The sequence below is a fragment of the Lissotriton helveticus genome, chromosome 8, assembly GCF_964261635.1.
Source record: "Lissotriton helveticus chromosome 8, aLisHel1.1, whole genome shotgun sequence".
Lineage (NCBI taxonomy): Eukaryota > Metazoa > Chordata > Amphibia > Caudata > Salamandridae > Lissotriton > Lissotriton helveticus.
In genome coordinates this window covers 683,157,296-683,177,199 of record NC_136069.1, presented here as the reverse complement: position 1 = coordinate 683,177,199, position 19,904 = coordinate 683,157,296, and positions in this window count along the sequence as shown.

Genomic DNA, 19,904 nt, shown 5'->3' with positions numbered 1-19,904 from the left:
TTGTTTTGATTTCATCGAGAACTTCAGCAAAAGAATGTGCTAACGACCAAGTCGTATGACATCCTTATTGACGTATCTATGTCCATCCTTACGTCAATCTCGGCACCTTACAGGTATAAATATTACCGTTATTGCCTTAAGCAAACACACGCGGTGGTGACGAGATCGGAGCAGCCAGACTTGCCGAAGCCCAGAGCAGAGCAGACCACGCTGGCGCAGCCCCGCCTTCCTGACGCGCTGAGAACGAGACGCTGCTTTCTCCTGTCGAGAAATCCAGCTCCGGCGCTTCCGGGTAGCCCTCGCAGGCAGCCTGGAATATCGAGACCAGAGACGAGAGAAACCATCCCTCATTCATCCTAAATTCCAGGTACAGAACTGAATAACCCCTTGCAGAGAATTCTTGAGTCAGTCACTTGGCAAAACAAAGTTAACTTAAACTGCTACTTTCTATTCCCGCCCACGTATTAGGCTTAGGTCAGGTACACCGGGGTAGGCGTAGTTAGAAACACCAGTTGAGTACGATTAGTCAAATGTATATGTATATATATATTTTATCCATTTTAAACCTGCATATGGCTTAGAAACCATATAAATGTTTTTACAGTATTATTTTATACTTCTGCTTTTATTGTATGCACTTTACTTAACCATAAGTATTGCGATAATATCGATCCATTTCTCTTGTATGAGAAAAGAGACTGATCAATAAATACCATCTTTTATTGAACACGCCCGTCTCTTCCTTTTCTCTACAATCTGGTGAGACTAAGAATGCACGTACTGACTGAGTAAAATAAGTTGTCTTTTGTTTTCACACGACTCTGGAGATACACTCTTGATTAGGGGAGAGCAAAGTTGTCATGTTCTATGGTTGTCAGAAACTAAATCCCTTCTTGTCTATCCAGGGAGGTTCAACTCCTCCTTGCCTATTCGAGAAAGTTTCTAGTGAACTCTGAGCTAGCTGGCAAACCCAAAACTTTAAGTCTAATATTGACAATAGAAGACCTAGTTAACGTCTGGTCTAGGCCTATACTATTGAAGGTATTATTCCAATGCGCAGAGCCTATTGGGATAATAGGAACTACACTACATGGCGCCCAAACGTTTGGAAAGGCGATAAAACTAACGCAAGACATTAGAGTAACTCAGTCGTGCTTTTTCACTCAGACCCCTTTTTTCCCATAATACTCCAAAGACGTCTGGAGTGGGTGAAAGGTCATATCCGCCAAACCTCGCAGGAGGAAACTCCTATGTATGGTTCTTGGTTTAGTCAACGTTGAAGGATACACTGTTCCAAAATATTGTGCATCTAATCTTTGTTTCCATAAGAAACCTGATCTGCAAACAAACAAAATAACCTTCCTGTCGGTAAAATGGTAGACAGTGATGAAGAAAGAGAGATAGCTAGAGTAGCAGCTGAACTCGTACCAGCTGATAATACTATGCAAGAAGCAGACCCGGATTTAATACTCATCGCGGTCAACATAAGGAAATCTATAACTTTAAAACTTATAGAAAATGGACTGACACCTAGAGGTGGCACAGTCATATTCGTAATAGAGGCACACGAATATCGGCAGACAGAGGTATTCTATTCATGGATAAACTTTCCAGCAGCAAACGCTGTAACAAAGGTCTTCCACCATTACAAAACAGAGGAACCTCCTGAAGAATACACTCCTTTCGAGGAGGTGGAAGTGCCACTTAAATTTCAAGAGCACCTGCTCTTGTTTAATGGCGCCCTAAAACACAACAATCACATTACCAGGCTCGGTCCATTAGGTAGACCAGGAGCAACGTGGCCGGTCCTAGCCGGATACACACCACATCCAGACATCGATGGGATGTCTGCAGCAAATCTTTTAATACAACTAAAACAATTAATAAAAGTACATAGACAATTAGTCCAATATGTAATGCGGACTTCAACAATCCAACCAGCAATCAAAATTCCACAGCTGACCCCTCATCAGGGGAACACAAATAAAATTACACCACAGAACATACAGTCCTGCCTAGGTAAGGTACCAGCTAAAAGGGAACAAATACCATTCTGGTTAGCACAAAAAAACACCCAAATAGAGGTGGTGTTTCCAGACACCACTCCTGTGGATAAACACAGGATTCTGACTATCTGTCTTCCAATGGGAATCGCACCACACGTGGAGGACTGTGACACTTGGGGTACAGTCTTTGCTTCCATCTACACAAAAACGCATGGTGTTCCATCCATCTCGGTAATACCAGATGTGCTAAAACAAATTCAAGACGAATACGGTCCAGAACCCGCTTTAACTCTTGGTATGAAATTACTGAAAGACTTCAAGCAGGTCTCGGCTATATTACTAGCCAATATAAAGGGAGAAGCAGCAAACGTGGCGATCCGCCAAAGGTTAAAAGAAACAGATATAGCAGACTAACCAGCTGAAATTGCCAGAATCATAGGAAAATCCTATGAGGAACTAGGTAGAGATAGTTTAGGTGAAATACCAGTAAAACCCCAACTGATTGAAAGTCCTGAAAAAATATTTATTAAAAATAATTTAACATCACAAAAGAAGAACTGGGATGGAAACAAACAATCCAATCCGAAAGAAAAGAGATTCCAGTCCAGAGGAAGGTCTCCTCGGCGGAGAGAAAAATCTCCAAACCAAGGACACAGGTCTCCCCAAAGTGAGCCCTCTGGGAAAAAATACAACCTTAGAAATAGGGATAATATAAAAAAAACGGATAGATATCAAGATTTTGATACACGTCCCTCTCAATCTTTTCAGACTTCCTCGCAGAAATCGGAAAGAAGAGGACGATCGGAACCCAGGGAAGGGCACGTCAAGTCCAAAGACAAGGAACCTGCTCATCCAAATAAGAAATTACAATTTCCAAAAAAGAAGGTAGCCAGTATTAAAGTATTCAACAATGCCGAGAATACTGAGGACACAGCTGAAAAACGGAGAGTGGGCTCAGACAATGCTAGACAGCGCAGCAGAAGTGAGCATAGCTCGCAAAGTCCTTATGAATCATCTGGAGACAGTGGACACGAATGAATACCTTCAAGTGGAAACTGCAGACACCAGAGTTAGCAAACCTCACAAAATATATGAAATAACATTACGTATAGAGGGGGATAAGACTAGAAAAATAAGGGGACTATTTTGGGATAATCTCTCCAAGGGCTATGACATCCTTCTAGCTGAAAAAGACTGGCCACCAGAGTTTGTCAGGGACTGCCCTCATGGCGAAGAAATAATTATGCCTGCCTTCTCAAATCATATCCCAATTCATAAAAAATATACACTTGCAAGAAAGTGGGCAGTAGCTCAAGCTCCTGCTTTATATAAAAATCATGTAGGATGGGATGAGGATTCTCCTCCTCACAAAATCCAGTTAAAATCACAACCTACTGCACAAAGACAGTACCCAATTAAGCAAGAAGCTAAAAAACAGGTAAAAGTAATCCTAGACCAATTAGAATACCAGGGGGTGATTGAAACTTGCACCTCACAAATGAACAACCCTTTGTTTCCTGTCTCCAAACCAGACAATTCATATCGTCTAGTTTTGGATTACAGACACCTTAACTCATGTTGCAAAACTTTTGCAGTACAAAACTCGCATAGTGCAGCACTAATGAATAACATAGTGCGCAAAAAATACAAAACAACATTAGACATCTCTAATGGATTCTTCTGTCAAAATGTAGCACCAGAGAGCAGATACTTGTCTGCGTTCTCAATAAATGGCGCTCAAAAACAATTCTGTCGGTTACCCCAAGGGTTCAAGAACAGCCCAGGATTATTCTCAGCGAGAGTAACAGAATTATTACAAACATATGACGAAGAGGCATTATCTCATGTCGACGACATATACCTAACAGATGATGACTTGGATACTCACTTGAAGAGAGTGAACACCATAATACTTGGGTTCGCAGCAGAGGGTTACAAATTCAACTTCAAAAAATCCAGAATTGCCCATCTAACAGTCCTGTTCTTAGGATATGAATTATCAAGTGAAGGCAAAAGCCTGGCTGACAATTTCCTAGAGAAATGTGCCGTACTCCAAGCACCTAGAACACTAAAAAACCTACAGTCAATTCTAGGCTTCCTAAATTTCGGAAGAACATACATTGCAAATTAAGCAGAAAGGGTCAAACCCCTTTATGATCTAATAAAACCAGATTTTAAAAGAACCAATTGGACTCAAATGCACACAGAAATTCTGAGATCCTTACAAACAGATATGTTAATTAAAACAAAATTAGAAACACGTGATAACACACGCAATCTTGTGATTCGAGTCATCCCAGGAAGATGCGGATTCACATACCTGACCTCTAACGAGGGAGAAAAGGTACCAATTGCATTCAAATCACACTTATACACTAAAGCTGAAATGAAATTTAGCCGAACGGAAAAAATTCTTACTGCAACACAGACAGCTATAGCAAAAGAACGAGCCCTGGCACAAGGTAAACGAATAATAATCGTGACACCGATACCAGCCCTGGAGGCGGTAACAAAGGCAAGCATTCCGAATGCTAAAGCACTACATCCAAGGTGGATACAGTGGGCTAACTCTCTTGCTGCAACAGACGTGGTATATGAATTTGATCCCAATTTAAAAACACAAGAATTTCTCCAATACGAATTGGAATGTCCTCCGCCGACCGAAATTCTGCCTCTAGATCATTACGGCTGTATAATATATACAGACGGATCAGCACAACCCGCAGTGGGGGGTAAACAAGCTTACAGTGCTGCGTGCGCTATTGTTAAAGGTCGCTGGCACGAAGGGAAATTTAAACCAGCTATCACCAAAACACAATCTCTGGGAGATTGTACAGCTCAGCGAGCTGAACTACTGGCATTCAAGATGGCGCTTGAAAATACCGATCGAGAATTCCCCACACTCATAGTGTGCGATTCGTATTATTGCGTTCAGTCTTATAATGAATACTTGCAGATCTGGCTTCAGAATGGTTTTAAGGATGCAAAAGGAGGCACAATCAAGCATAAAATGCTCTGGGAACAAGTAGTTCTTTTACAGAAAGAACTACCAAAGACTCACGTGATACATACACTGAGTCATCAACGTGATGGCGTTCACGTTGCAGGGAATTCATTGGCTGATGAGGCCGCGAAGGCAGCTGTGCAAACGGCTTCCGTAGCTGCCATCACACGGTCGAAAACAAAAATAGACAGCGAGATATTACAAGCTGTCAGCGCTACAGAAAAGGATTCGATAGAAACACTCCCGAAAGGCTTTCCAGTAAAATACTCATACATAACTGATGCAAATAATGTTCCGTTTGCTCGAATCCCTGGAGTGGGGGATAGGGCAATTCCAAACATGGAACATAGGTTAGGACTAATAATAGCGGCACACGAAGGGCTCGCTTCTGTACATGCTGGCGTCTCAGCCACAGTATCGTTATTAAAACAGAGATACTGGTGGCCACAAATGAGAAGACAAACCAGGAACTATGTTCTAGAATGTGAAATATGTCAAAAAATGAAAGTATCAACAGTGAGACGACCAGCACAGACGCCCCTTCTAATCTCGGATAAACCATTAGCCTGTGTTTACCTGGACCATTGTGGTCCCTTACAAAGGGATGGTAACTATAAATATATCTTGGTCGCAGTGGATTCATGCACGAGATTCATATGGATGTGGCCCCAGCGAACGGCTGACGCCAGAACTGTTATAAAAGATTTGCGAGTCTTTATCGGCACATACGCAATTGGCATGCTGCATTCGGACCAGGGTCCTGCTTTTAGCTCTAGAGCTTATAAGGAGGCCATGGTCAGCATGGGCGTTACATTGCGGTATTCTTGTCCACTTCATCCCGAGGGAAACGGAATTGTTGAAAGAAAAAACCGTGACATAAAGCAATCTATAACAGCAAAGGCATTAGGTTCGGGAGCTGGGTGGGTCAAACATCTAATAAGTGTCCAACGTAGTCTAAATAACTTGCCAAGAAATTCTCTGAAGGGATTCAGTCCGTACGAATTATTGTTTGGAACTAGGATGTTAGTCTTAGATCTTGACAGTCAGACTTCAGTGGTGAAGGAAAAAAGCTTTGATATCAAAGATCGTTTGGCTATTTTACAGGACTTAAACAAAACAAGAAAAGACCTGAGCAACATAAAGTTGTAACAGCAGCCGGCAACCACTGAAGAACCACCACCTGTCCCAGCAAGACCTGTCTGGATTCCAAAAGTCGGAGATCTAGTCAGAGAAAAGATCGCGGTAAAGAAGGAATTTGGGCCTTCTTACAGAAAAGCAGTTCCTGTCTTGTCTATCAACGGGACAAGATCAGTTGTACTACCGCCGCTTGCTGGTAAAAAGGAGAACCGAGTTGTATCCATCGACCTGGTGAAACCACAAGCATGTGGCCGATAACAAACAGTAGGCCAAGTGGACTCCCGATAAGTAGCAGAACACCAAGGTTTGCTACAAATACAGAGGTCCAAACTAAGAGGCTAATCACATTCGAAACGCCTACAGAAAAACAACAACGACTATGCAACAATGCATTGGAACTCAGACCTCTAACAACCCAAATTAAAAAATTTAGTAGAGACACACCGACCTATAATGAAGTAACAAACGAATATGCAAGAAACAGTAATCCTGAAGCAATTGGAACAATTGACAGAACTGCATCCGGCTACTTCATAAACTTCGATGATTTCTCTGAAGACCTAAGTGAATCAAAAACACAGCCATCATCAAAAACCTTTAAAGATAAAGCTAAAGAACTTTTGAAACAACTGAAAGAAACATATCTGATTTCTCCATGGATTGAATTTTGGGTGGGCTTTGGTTCATTTATCCTCATACTTTGGCTCATCATGATACTAACTTTGGGACGCTTCATTGAGGGAAAGTATGCTAAATTGGACACAGCAAGTCAGAAAATCAACTTGATCCTCAAGCCACACACATCTTCACACGTCGAGAAAAGAGAACTTTCTTCAGTCAACTTCACAGCCAATCCTATACCAGGTGGGGTAGCATGGGACAATACTGACTACGAAATTTATGGTCCGGTTGAAATCCTGAAATATCCACACCAAATCAAGATCTCGTTAAGTGACTTTGTAAAACCAAGCTCATTTGCTGATGATTGGGACTTTGAAAACATAAATGATATGATGTCTGACTTAGTGATGTCTGCTAAATTTACCAAACATGATTATTTGCAGGGTTCGACTAATTATGATAGTATGTACTGTTACAACCACTATGGTAACCATTTTTTACATAAATCGGCACAACCTAGAAATGTTTTAAATTATAATCAATGGGAACATTGTGCGACCCCTCCAAAAGGAAGCTCAAGAACCTTTTACGACAAATATTCATACTTTTCAGGGTTCAACACAAGTAATGCTGAAACATTTTATTTCAAATTGTCAAATAAGGCAGGGACAAAGATCATGCTAACAAACACGAAATTGATATATTCAGACTCATTTTTTGAACAAATGAATACTTTTGGTTTTGATTATTGGGACAACAATGTTGAAGTAAAAAGTGTTTGGGGTACAAAAGAATGGCAAGTACAAGGTATAGAATCATTGTTTAGAGCCTGCATGATCCCAGAACAAATTATATTTTTGAATGACACTGTTCAACAAACCACCTGTCTTGGCTTAGCCAAAATCAAAGACTTAAATAAACCGTCTATTCCAAAGCCAACAATGGACAGCAATAGCTCTACAGATGAAGAGATAGACGTAAACTATGTATTAAACCAAAACAGAACACATCCTGATTGGAAACAATGGTTGATCTGGCCCACAGATACTAATAACTGTCAAGATAGATTCCTGAACAAAACACAGGGGTTCACATTGACCAGGCCAGACCCTAGATATTCCCAAAGACAACACCCAGGGATAATAACCACCTACAGTGTGGGCAAATTATGCCTTCAATGGCTACAAACTTCCACACTGACAGAAATTAAGCAACACCTAACTTTACTTACTGATGGTGCTGACTTGCGTGATTTCATTATGGGACCGCGCAAACAGCGTCAGAAACGTTTCATTGCAGCCTCTGTATATGCAGCTTACAACGAGGCCTGGAAGGTAACTCAAATTGAGACAGCAGAAAGAATACGGGAAATTGACCGTATTAATTTGGAAAAATCACTTTCTGTAGTGGACAATGGGTTAATGACTCTGTCCTCCAGAATTTTTTCTTTGGACAGCATTGTGTCTTCAGCAGTCGACATTTTATCGCAAGACTTACTGTTGTTACAACACGGTCAGTCTCAATTGCGTTCTATTGTACAGCTTGGCTGGACGTTACAAAATCTGCGTTCAGGCTATGTGCCTTGGCGTTTAATCAACACAACGTCACTATTCAATATCTTTAACCTTACTGATAAACAAATCAGTATGGCACAAAAGGGTGCTAATTATACAATCCTGAGCATTGAGAAACTCGAGAGATTACCAGTGACAATGTCAGAACGACCTGTCAGTGAATGGATAATACATGGGATAATTAATATTCCAATATCAACCTTCAGGTTTCAATACTGCCAAAAATATATACAGGCTGGCATGTACTAAAAATTGGGAAAAGGGTACATTAAGACAACATGGAACTTGCCCTATTCACATGCATGTGTCAGTAATAAAGGACAGAAAGTGTTTCTTAGTGGCAATAATTGTGCGATGTCACTAAGCGGTACACTTCTGTGTAATGGAATTAGTTTGCATGGAGCCTGTGAAGGGAACTCAAATAACCTTTCATGTCACCAGCTAGGCACACCTGCAACAGAGATAGAACCATTTTTTCAAAGACTCTATAATGGGATTTACATTCTAATTGTGGACCGCAGATGCTGTAGTCTTATGCCCGGGACACCTTATCTCATAACTACGACTGCGAAGGTCAAGTGCTGTGGACGCTTATTGTTCCCCAGCTCCTTTCCAGCAGGGAGGCAAGGGCATGGCCCAATTTGAAAATTACTTCTATTCGAATAGACACTTTAAGCAGAATGAAAACAGTGCTTCTTCAGACGCCAACCAGGCTCACGTCATCAAAAGAAACGTATGATCTCCTAGTCGCAAGGACGACTGCAGAGATTCACTCATTGTTATCAACTAATTCCCCCATACATTTCGCAGAAATCCTGAATGAAATCTTAAATATTTCTGATACCAGTGGAGTCTCAAAAGTATTTAAGACAGTATTTTCGATGGCATTAACACCATTCAAAGCCATACTGGGTATTTTTCCAGATTTCGTCCATTTGATTTTTGGCGGACTTCCCCTCATTTTGGGACTAATTGCAGGAATTCTATTCTTAGTCCTTATATTTCGTTATGGCAAACCGTGTCACAGACAAAACACCTGCGACAAGGGAAGAAACAATCCGAGCCATTGGATACCGGGACCGGATATCAAAAATCCTGGGACTAACCCGCCTTAGAGACCTGAACATGACTTGGTTTCTTTCATTTCGACCCATGTGGCATCGATGCGTTTTACCTGTATTAAGGTGCTTGCTGTGCGGAGAAGAATGCGTGTTGGACACCTGTCTGACGCTACAATCGGATGCGCCTATGGATGCAGAAACATTGTTGGGTCCGATAAAGGCTCATGCTTTGTGCTGCCCTCAACGGCTGCCAATCCTGATGACGGCATTCGTGGAGACTTCACCGCTACGATTAAGGGGTAGTGAAGTTCAAGATGAAAGCAGCATCGATCAGGTACGACCTTCTGTCAGCAATACTAATCAAAACGTCAGTGGAGACAATCATGCGCACAAATGCATGGTTACATCCTTTTCCGAGTTAGTGGAACTCTCCCAGGAAGCTGTTGACAGCTTTTTCGACAGTCTAAATGATATGATGTTCTCACCAGAGCAGAAATAGAGACTTTTGAGCAAGCTAGCACATGGCGTTCCCAACACCCTGAATTTGGCCTTCAACTTTAATAACAAAATACCATGAACAATTTTCCCTCCAGTTCACGGACAGCAATTTTTTCAGCAGCCCCAAAATATTTTTACGATTTTTCGGGACACTTATCTTCTGCTTAAAGTAAGAACTATTCTTAGAGAACTAAAATGTCAATTTTTTTAGAAACTTTATAGACATTAGCTGCCCGCTGGTATATTCATATTTATTTCTATTCTGTGATGAAATGGTCTCGAACTTTTTCTTCTGTATTAAGAGCCATTTTCATGTGTAATTCTCATATTCGATTAGTAATAATGTATACATATGCTTGATTACTTTGGCATTATTCTACAGCTTGAGTGCATATAGTACATGTGACTATTTTTTCGTATATTAGATAAATTCGAAATGCATAATATGTATTTTGGGGTGGTAAGGTATACACAATACTCTACAGTATGTTTTACTATGCCTAGATTCGTAAATATGGCCATAGTTAGCGTGGAGTGGGTGTGATGTATTCCTATAGGTTCTGTATCGATCCCCCTATTCCTGACCCTGTTCTGGTTAACAAGTTAACTAGCAGCCATCCCATGATGCAGAAACCGTTATCTGATTAAGCCACACCACGGCACAGGAACGTGTTATCTGATTATGTCATAACGCTTGCCATCTAATTAGACAAGCGATATTCCTCCAGCCCCTGATAAGGCAAACGGAGTTCTCAAAACAAATCAAACCTATGACAACCTGGGAAAAACCCTGCGGCCATTGTTTTGATTTCATCGAGAACTTCAGCAAAAGAATGTGCTAACGACCAAGTCGTATGACATCCTTATTGACGTATCCATGTCCATCCTTCGTCAATCTCGGCACCTTACAGGTATAAATATTACCAGTATTGCCTTAAGCAAACACACGCGGTGGTGACGAGATCGGAGCAGCCAGACTTGCCGAAGCCCAGAGCAGAGCAGACCACGCTGGCGCAGCCCCGCCTTCCTGACGCGCTGAGAACTAGACGCTGCTTTCTCCTGTCGAGAAATCCAGCTCCGGCGCTTCCGGGTAGCCCTCGCAGGCAGCCTGGAATATCGAGACCAGAGACGAGAGATACCATCCCTCATTCATCCTAAATTCCAGGTACAGAACTGAATAACCCCTCGCAGAGAATTCTTGAGTCAGTCACTTGGCAAAACAAACTTAACTTAAACTGCTACTTTCTATTCCCGCCCACGTATTAGGCTTAGGTCAGGTACACCGGGGTAGGCGTAGTTAGAAACACCAGTTGAGTACGATTAGTCAAATGTATATGTATATATATATTTTATCCATTTTAAACCTGCATATGGCTTAGAAACCATATAAATGTTTTTACAGTATTATTTTATACTTCTGCTTTTATTGTATGCACTTTACTTAACCATAAGTATTGCGATAATATCGATCCATTTCTCTTGTATGAGAAAAGAGACTGATCAATAAATACCATCTTTTATTGAACACGCCCGTCTCTCCCTTTTCACTACAATCTGGTGAGACTAAGAATGCACGTACTGACTGAGTAAAATAAGTTGTCTTTTGTTTTCACACGACTCTGGAGATACACTCTTGATTAGGGGAGAGCAAAGTTGTCATGTTCTATGGTTGTCAGAAACTAAATCCCTTCTTGTCTATCCAGGGAGGTTCAACTCCTCCTTGCCTATTCGAGAAAGTTTCTAGTGAACTCTGAGCTAGCTGGCAAACCCAAAACTTTAAGTCTAATATCGACAATAGAAGACCTAGTTAACGTCTGGTCTAGGCCTATACTATTGAAGGTATTATTCCAATGCGCAGAGCCAATTGGGATAATAGGAACTATACTACAGTGCATTCTTTCCTAATTTTTAAATAGTCAACAAGAAGTTTCCCCATCTTATTCCTGCCACCATAGTATCGGGAGTTGCATTTTAATAAAAGGTTAGATGCGGCTTCAGTTGTGAATTTGTTGAACGAAATTTTCGCCTCAATAAGTTTCTTAAGGGAAGAGTCAGAATTAGAGGAATGAAAATCGAGTTCTAGGCGCTTAATATCAGCCAGAATTTGAGCAGATGTGGCCTCTCTGAGTTTCTTCCGTCTTGCCACAAAGTTGATGATAAAACCTCTAGAGGTTGCTTTGAAAGAATCCCAAACCATAACATAGGAAGAATCAGGAGTATGGTTGAGAAGGAAAAATTCAGTGGTAAAATTAGAAAATTCCGAACAAAAAACAGGATCATGTAGCAGAGTATTATTGAAACGCCATCTGCCAGAGTGAGGGGAGAATGGGGGGAGATCTAAATCCACAAAAACAGGACCGTGGTCAGAAAGGAGAATGAAGCCAATTTCAGAGCGAATGGCATGCTGGGAAAGGGATTTGCTAAGAAAAATATGATCAATGCGGGATTGGGATTGATGAGGGGGAGAGAAAAAACTATATTCTCTAAGGTCAGGGTTACACAGTCGCCAGATATCAACTAAAGCATTATTCTGAGTAGTTTTAACAAATTGGGAATGCATTTTTGAGGGCACAAATTTGGCTTTTGAGCATCGGTCAAGGAAGGGATGCATAATTTGATTACAGTCCCCACCAAAAAGGATGTAATCCTCAGAGAGGGAGGCTAGCTTGTCAGAAATAGAGGGCCAAAAGGATCTATCAACTCCAGTAGGGTCATACACATTAAAAAGAATAAGAGGGATATTGTCAATAAGCAAATTAACAATGACCCAATGGCCATTAACATCACATTCATGAGAAGTTGAAGAAACATTTAACTTTTTATGCAATAGAATCACAACACTATTTTTCTTATCAACAGTGGGAGAGCAAAAAACATGACCCACCCAACCACGTTTAAGCTTTAAAGCCTCTGCCTCCGAGTGATGAGACTCCTGAGGAGGGCAACATCAGTATTAAGTCTTACCAGGTGAGATAACACCCTTTGTCTTTTAATGGGATTGTTTAATCCCTTAATGTTCCATGACGTAACACGGAATGAAACGACTAAAGAAAACAGCTTGCAACAACATGCTCATTATAGAGCAAAGCAAAATCCTGCTTACTGAGTCAGCAAAAAGAGAAAAGAAAGAAAAAGTAAATATGATAACTGAGAAATAAGGGAAAGTAGTCGGATAGAAAGAAGATAGAAAAGACATAGTAAGAGAGAAAGAAGAGGAGGGAGGAAAAGGAAGAGGAAAGAAAAGGAAGAAAGAAAAGAAAAAAGCCAATGTGAGAAAAGGAAAAGAGAAGGAAGGAATAGACTTGATGAAATTCCATATTAAAAGTAGAAGACAATGAACAGGCACAAAAAGGAACAAGAAGACAGTACATGTCCAAAATGAACGACTGAGAAACATACTTACAAAAAACGGAAAACGCAAATGATGACGAGGGTGGAGGTGTCGAGGGGAGACGGCAACAACACCAAGAGCGGACGCCAGACCTCAAATATCACAATTCCAAAAGCCAATATATTGAAACAGTGGAGACATCGGGAATGCAAAAAGAGGGAGGTATCTGTAAATAAAAGAAGAGAAAAGAGAGGGTAATAAATGAGTTAGGGAGGGAACATGAAATGAAGTAGGAGTGAACAGAGGTAATTTATAGAAGGATAAAATGACAACAATGACATGAGGTACAAATAAAGAACAACATCAGCAGAATTTTAGAGCCATCAAGTCCATTCAGCCCGGTCTGGAGACATCCATACCATCAGGACCATGTTGGCGGAGGAATGCCTGAAGGACGGCAGGATCTTCATATGTGGTGGTCTTGTCTTTGTAGGTGACCTTGAAAAGGCAGGGGTGTAGAAGACCATATCGAGCATTTAATGCTCTGAGGTGTGGGCGTAGGTCTAGAAATCTTTTCCGTCTATCCGCAGTGGCCTTGGAGACATCTTGAGAGAGATAAAGGCGATGACCTTCCCAGAGGATTTGTTTCTTGAGCTTAGCGGCTGAAAGAACCTGCAGGAGATCGGTGTACTGGAGGAACAGCATGATGACTCCTCTAGGTTTAGCAGAGACTTTAGGACCAAGGCGATGAGCCCTTTGGATGTTGATAGAGGAGCTCGTTTATCATAGATATTTAATAACATTTCCATTTCTATATGTCCCCCTTTAGTGTTTTTATTTAATATTATATGCATTTGTAATCATATTTGTACATTTATTCTATTACTATTACTCTACAACACTGTATGTACCACTATGATGCTCTTTTTTGCATAGTCTTTTTATTCAATCAATATAAATATTTATTCAGTAAAAAAAATGACCATAAAATAATACAGATCAAAGACAATAAAATCAAATTCATTGTTGATAAAAACAAACTGTATTATTGTTCATAAAACGGTGAACATTAAGATAATTAGTCAAGTCTCTATTTTTGCTCTAAAAATCAAATTTTCCTTAGATTTCTATGTGGGAAAGTTGTGGGATCACCGGGTCAAGACAACTTTCCTGCCACCCAGCGTTCCCCCAGGTCTCCCAATAAAAATGGCACCTCACTGATGTGGGTTGGCTAAGTGCCTGCTACAGAGAAGGGTCCAAAACATACTCTGGACACATCAAAACTATCTATAACAACAAGACCTGGTTTTCCAAGCGGGGAACCTGCATTTGTGGTCCATTGCTCGGCAACCATCTCGGGAACCCTACCAAACTCAGACATTTTTTTAAATTAGACACCCCGGAAAGGCCAAGGATGTTTGTCTTGCATGGGCCCCCCTATTTTGTATTACCCAGAATCCTCTGCAAACATCAGATTTGGCTACAAAATCTAATTTTTCTCACAACTCTGTATGGGATCACCATTCCAGTACAAATTTCCTAGCACCCAGTGTCCTCTTCGCTCTCCAGAGTAAAATGATACCTCACTTGTGTGGATGAGCCAAGAGACTGGGAAAGGCCAAAAAAGTAGAGGTTGAAGGGATAGCACAGCAAACTCAAAGAGCTATATGTTTTTAAATAGATGTTTTAGGCTGATACTTTGACACTGATACAAGTAAGGTATCATTTTTATCGAGAGGTCTAGAGGAATGCTGGGTGGTAGGAAATGTGAGCCGAAAATCTGACCCCAAACAGAAATTTGTTAGTGAAGTTTTAAGTTTGCAGGGGATTCTGAGTAAAACTTTAGGGGATCCCTGCAGTCAAACCTCCCTGGACTCCCCATATAGTCTAATTTTCCGATATTTTGAGGTTTGGTAGGTTGCCCATGATGGCCACTGAGCCCAGTAACAAAAACCCAGGTTGTTTTGTGATAGATGATGTTTATATCTCCTCAATATGTTTTGGGCACCTCCCTGTCATGGGCACTTGGCCCACCCATAGAAGTGATGTACTATATTTATCAGAAGACCTGGAGAATGCTGTGAGGTGGAAATTTATGTCAGCCCAGTGATCTCACAACTTTCGCACACAGATATGTGAGGAAACTGTAATTTTGTGCAGGCAAAATTTGGTTGCCTGATGGATTCTAGTTAAGAAAAGGTTGGTGGATCCCTGCACGCCAAAGGTCTCTGTACTCTCTCGGGTGTCTAGTCTCCAGAAATGTCTCGGTTTGGTAGGTTTCCATAGATGGCTGCCAAGTCTGGAACCAAAATGCAGGTGACTCCTTCTCTTAACCAAGTATTTTTGTGATCAATAATTTGAAAGTCTCCACGGTATGTTTTGGGCCATTTCCTGTCATGGCCACTAGGTGTGCCCACACAAGTGAGGAACCATTTTTATTGGGTGACTTAGTGGAATTCTGGGTGGGTGGAAGTTTGTGGCTCTCCACAGATTCTAGAAGTTGCCATAACAAAAATGTGAGGACAATGTGTTTATTGACAAAGTTTGAGATTTGCAAGGGATTCTGGGTAACAGAACCAAGTGAGAGCAACACAAGCCCCCCCATTCTGGATTTCTCTTGTTGCATAGTTTTCAAAAATGTACAAGTTTGCTAGGTTTCCCTAGGTGCTGGCTGAGCTAGGGCCCAAATTCCACAGCGAGTAACATTGCAAAAAAGGGTCCGTTTTCTGAGGAAAAATGTGATGTGTCTACGTTGCATTTTGGGCCATTTTCTGTTGTGGGCTCTAGGTCTACTCACACAGGTGAGGTACAATTTTGTTGGGAGACCTGGGGGAATGCTGGGTGGGTGCAAGATTGTGTCTCCTTGCAGGTTCCAGAACTTTCAATCACAGAAATGCGAGTAAATGTTTTTTTTTTACAAAGTTTGAGGTTGGCAAGGTATTCTGGGTAACAGAACCTGATGAGACCCACACAAGTCAACACATCCTGGAATACCTTGGGAGTCTAGTTTCACTAATGTACATGTTTGCTAGGTTTCTCTAGGTGCTGGCTCAGCTAGGGCCCAAAATCTAAAGGTAGACACATTGCGAAACAAAGAGCAGTTTTCGGTGGAAAAATGTGATGTGTCGGCGTCGCGTTTTTGGACTGTTTCCTGTCAAGGGCACTAGGCCTACCTACACAAGTGAAAAACCATTTTTATAGGGAGACTTTGGGAAATGCTGGGTGGTTGGAAGTTTGTGGCTTCCATCAGATTCCAGAACTTTCCATCACAGAAATTTGAGGAAATTACCTTTTTTTAACAAGATTTAAGGGTTGCAAGGGATTCTGGGTAACAGAACCTAGCGAGACCTACTCAATCCCCCACACTGATTTTCCCTGAATGTCTAGTTTGCTAAAATGTACAGGTTTGCTAGGTTTCCCTTGGTACCGCCAGAATTGAGGCCCAAAATCCACAGCTAGGCACATTGCAAAAAAAGGTCAGTATTCTATGGAAAAATGAGATGTATCCATGCTGATTTTTGGGCTGTTTCCTGTCATGGACAGTACGCTTACCGACACAAGTGAGGTACCATTTTCATTTGCAGACTATTGGGAATACTGGGTGGATATGGATTTGTGGCTCCTTGCGCATTCCAGAACTTTCCATCACAGAAATGTGAAGAGTGTCTTTTTTTTTTTTTTACCAATTATGAGGTTTGCAAGGGATTATGGGTAAGATAACCTGGTGAGAGCCACGCCATTCACCACATCATGGCTTCCCCTGTGTGTCTAGTTTTTAAAAACAGACAGATTTGCTAGGTTTCTCTAGGTGCCGGCTGAGCTTGGGCTCAAAATCCACAACGAGGCACATTGCAAAAAAAAGGGTCACTTTTCAATGAAAAAATGTGATGTGTTCATATTGTCTTTTGACCCATTTCCTGTCGCGGGCACTAGGCCTACCTACACAAATGAGGTACTGGTTTTATTGGGAGACTTAGGGGAACATAGAATAATAGAACAAGTGTTATTAACAGTTGTCTTTCTATGCATTTATTCTTCCAAATCTAAGACAGTGTGTAAAAAAGAAGAAATTTAGAAAAATGCACCCTAATTCACTTGCTAGTATGGCTACCCACAAATTCAGAGATGTGCAAATAACCACTGCTTCTAAGCTCCGTATCTTGCTCCCATTTTGGAAATACATAGGTTTCCTTTATACCTATTTTTTACTCTCTATATTTTACCAAATAAATTGCTGTATGACCGGTAAACAAGGAAAAACTATTGCAAGGTGCAGATCACAGAACCAGAAGAGTCCCACGGACATAACAAAATTACAAAATGCAACAAAAAGCCAGTGATCGTAGAGAAATGTTGTATGAACAAACATGCTCATGGCAAACCACAGCAAACAGCATACCTGATCACACAGCACCATAATTAGGATTGGCAGAAAATTCTGGAATCATCCCCCTTGTCCTAATTGTTTGTTTTACAGTCCCCTACATAATCATTGCTGGTTTTACCGACCGTTGTGCGGTAGACCCAAAAACGTTGAGCTGAAGCCTTACATCGGCAGAGAACGACTGTTCCTGCGTTGTTACCAGAACACATGTACTGGTTTTCTCCGCAATGTCATGCGGGTAAGCTCCTTTTAACCCTTAAACTTGTGCAGGAGCTCTATAAATGTACCTTCCACTGACAGCCTTTTTCCTCCATTAGATGAGATCCCACACTACTTCTTGGTTGCTCACTTTAGTCCTCAGGAAGACCCGCAGGCCAAGGTTCCAAACACCGTCTGGCCACAAGTCGTGTTGAAATGTCAACGATCATACCCATGTACTTGGACCCAACAAAGACCAATCTGTGACGTGCCCCCACAAGATACAATCTGTGCTTGTAAGATTTTGTAAATAGACCATGTAAAATATTTTTGGGCCAGGTCGCCATTGATTGATAATTCTTTATCAATCCCGCTATCTCAAATCCGGATTCTATTTTTTTCCATCCTACACTTGGTTTTATTCGAACTCAACACCCTTGTGCACTCTCTCCGTTGCACGTTCATTTAGAGCAACCTTTTTGAAATTGTTTCTTGGATCGCTATAAAACCTTCATAAAATTGAATAAAGTGATGATTCTCCATCTATATTTGGCTGTTGCACATTCTTTTCTCTTGAGGAATTGTTTTAACTCCAGGAGCTGTACAATTGATTAGCTCTGAAAAGAGTAAATAACATAATTGACTTATATTTGGTGAAGGATTGGATTAAGGACCATTGTTTTCTATATCAAATTGTACCCATGTCCACAAACTGTTGGGTTACCCCATTACTTGTAATGGTCCCTTGATATTCAAGTCTCTTTCATTGATTCCAATGTTCATTTATATCCAGTCAGCAACATGTATGTTTTGTGATTTAAAAAAGATGGATTCTCTTGCCTCTAGCCATGTTCCATGGATGAAATTGGCTATGTGAACCCCTTTCCACTGATATTATATCATGATAAATGAAACATGTCTGAGGTTCTTCCTGTAGACTTGTGTTACACTCTGAACTCTCTGGTTCAATGAAGCCCCAGAATAAAATGCACTTTCTAAATCCCTGTAAGGAGAACCAGAGGTGGCATACCCTGTGTGGTCCAATAGGAGAGGGCTCTGAATGCAAGAGTCAGAAGAGCAGTGATATGCTGATCCAACCTTGTCTGTTGGTAATGGTGAAATATTCATAGTGCATACAAATAAATATGGGCAGCCAGGATATAAGACTCCTTTCAGATAACAAAAAACTCTCCAGATTGAGTGCTACACTACTTTAGTGGGGCAGATATGAGATCCACTTCTTCAGAAGATCACAATCTGGATTCCATTTCAAGAGCATGTCTCCCAAACACTCTTTCATGCTCCACCCAGTTCTCACAGCACACCCAAATATTCAACTTATGGTTTCTATGTCTCCTTCAGGTATACACAGTATGACCTAGACCCCCAAATATTCTTTGGGGCCTATTCATACAGTACAATTGGTAGCAAGTTTAGTAATACTGAAATAGTCTTATTCTAATGTATCGTAAAATGCAATTCGCATACCTATGTGCAAACATCTCTGACTTTGTCTCTCCTACTTTTTATTTGCAGAGGTCTCTGGACCAACTGCAGAGATATACCTTACTGTGGTAAATGTGGGTGCGACAGAGGGAAGTGGTTACAAATTGAGGTATGCTTACTACTAAAATGAAAGAGTTAAGGGAAGAATAAGAAGGAGTTAGAGGGGATTTAGGGAAGGGACATGGCAGAGTTTGGATTGGACATACACCCATTCACTAAAGAGTACTCCCCTTCCTATTCATAAACTACCTTTCTATAGTTTCTACCGCCAAAAAGGACACAAAAAAATCTGAACTGTACTCCAGCTCAGACCTGAAGTTAGTGCAGGACCACCCATGGTCATTCACAGGTACGGCAGCATCCTCCAGGAGGAAGAAATCGAGTTAGGGGTTTAAAATAAAATATCAGAGAAATTGATTTTAAAATAAATAGAAATTATTTATATTAAATATTTAAACAGATACAAATCAAACATGATTAGTAATTTATTTCAAAACATTTTTATTAAATTTTATTTTAAAATTAAAAAAACCCTGACATTACTATTTATAGTTAATTTGCTGTTCATTAATTCTATACATAAG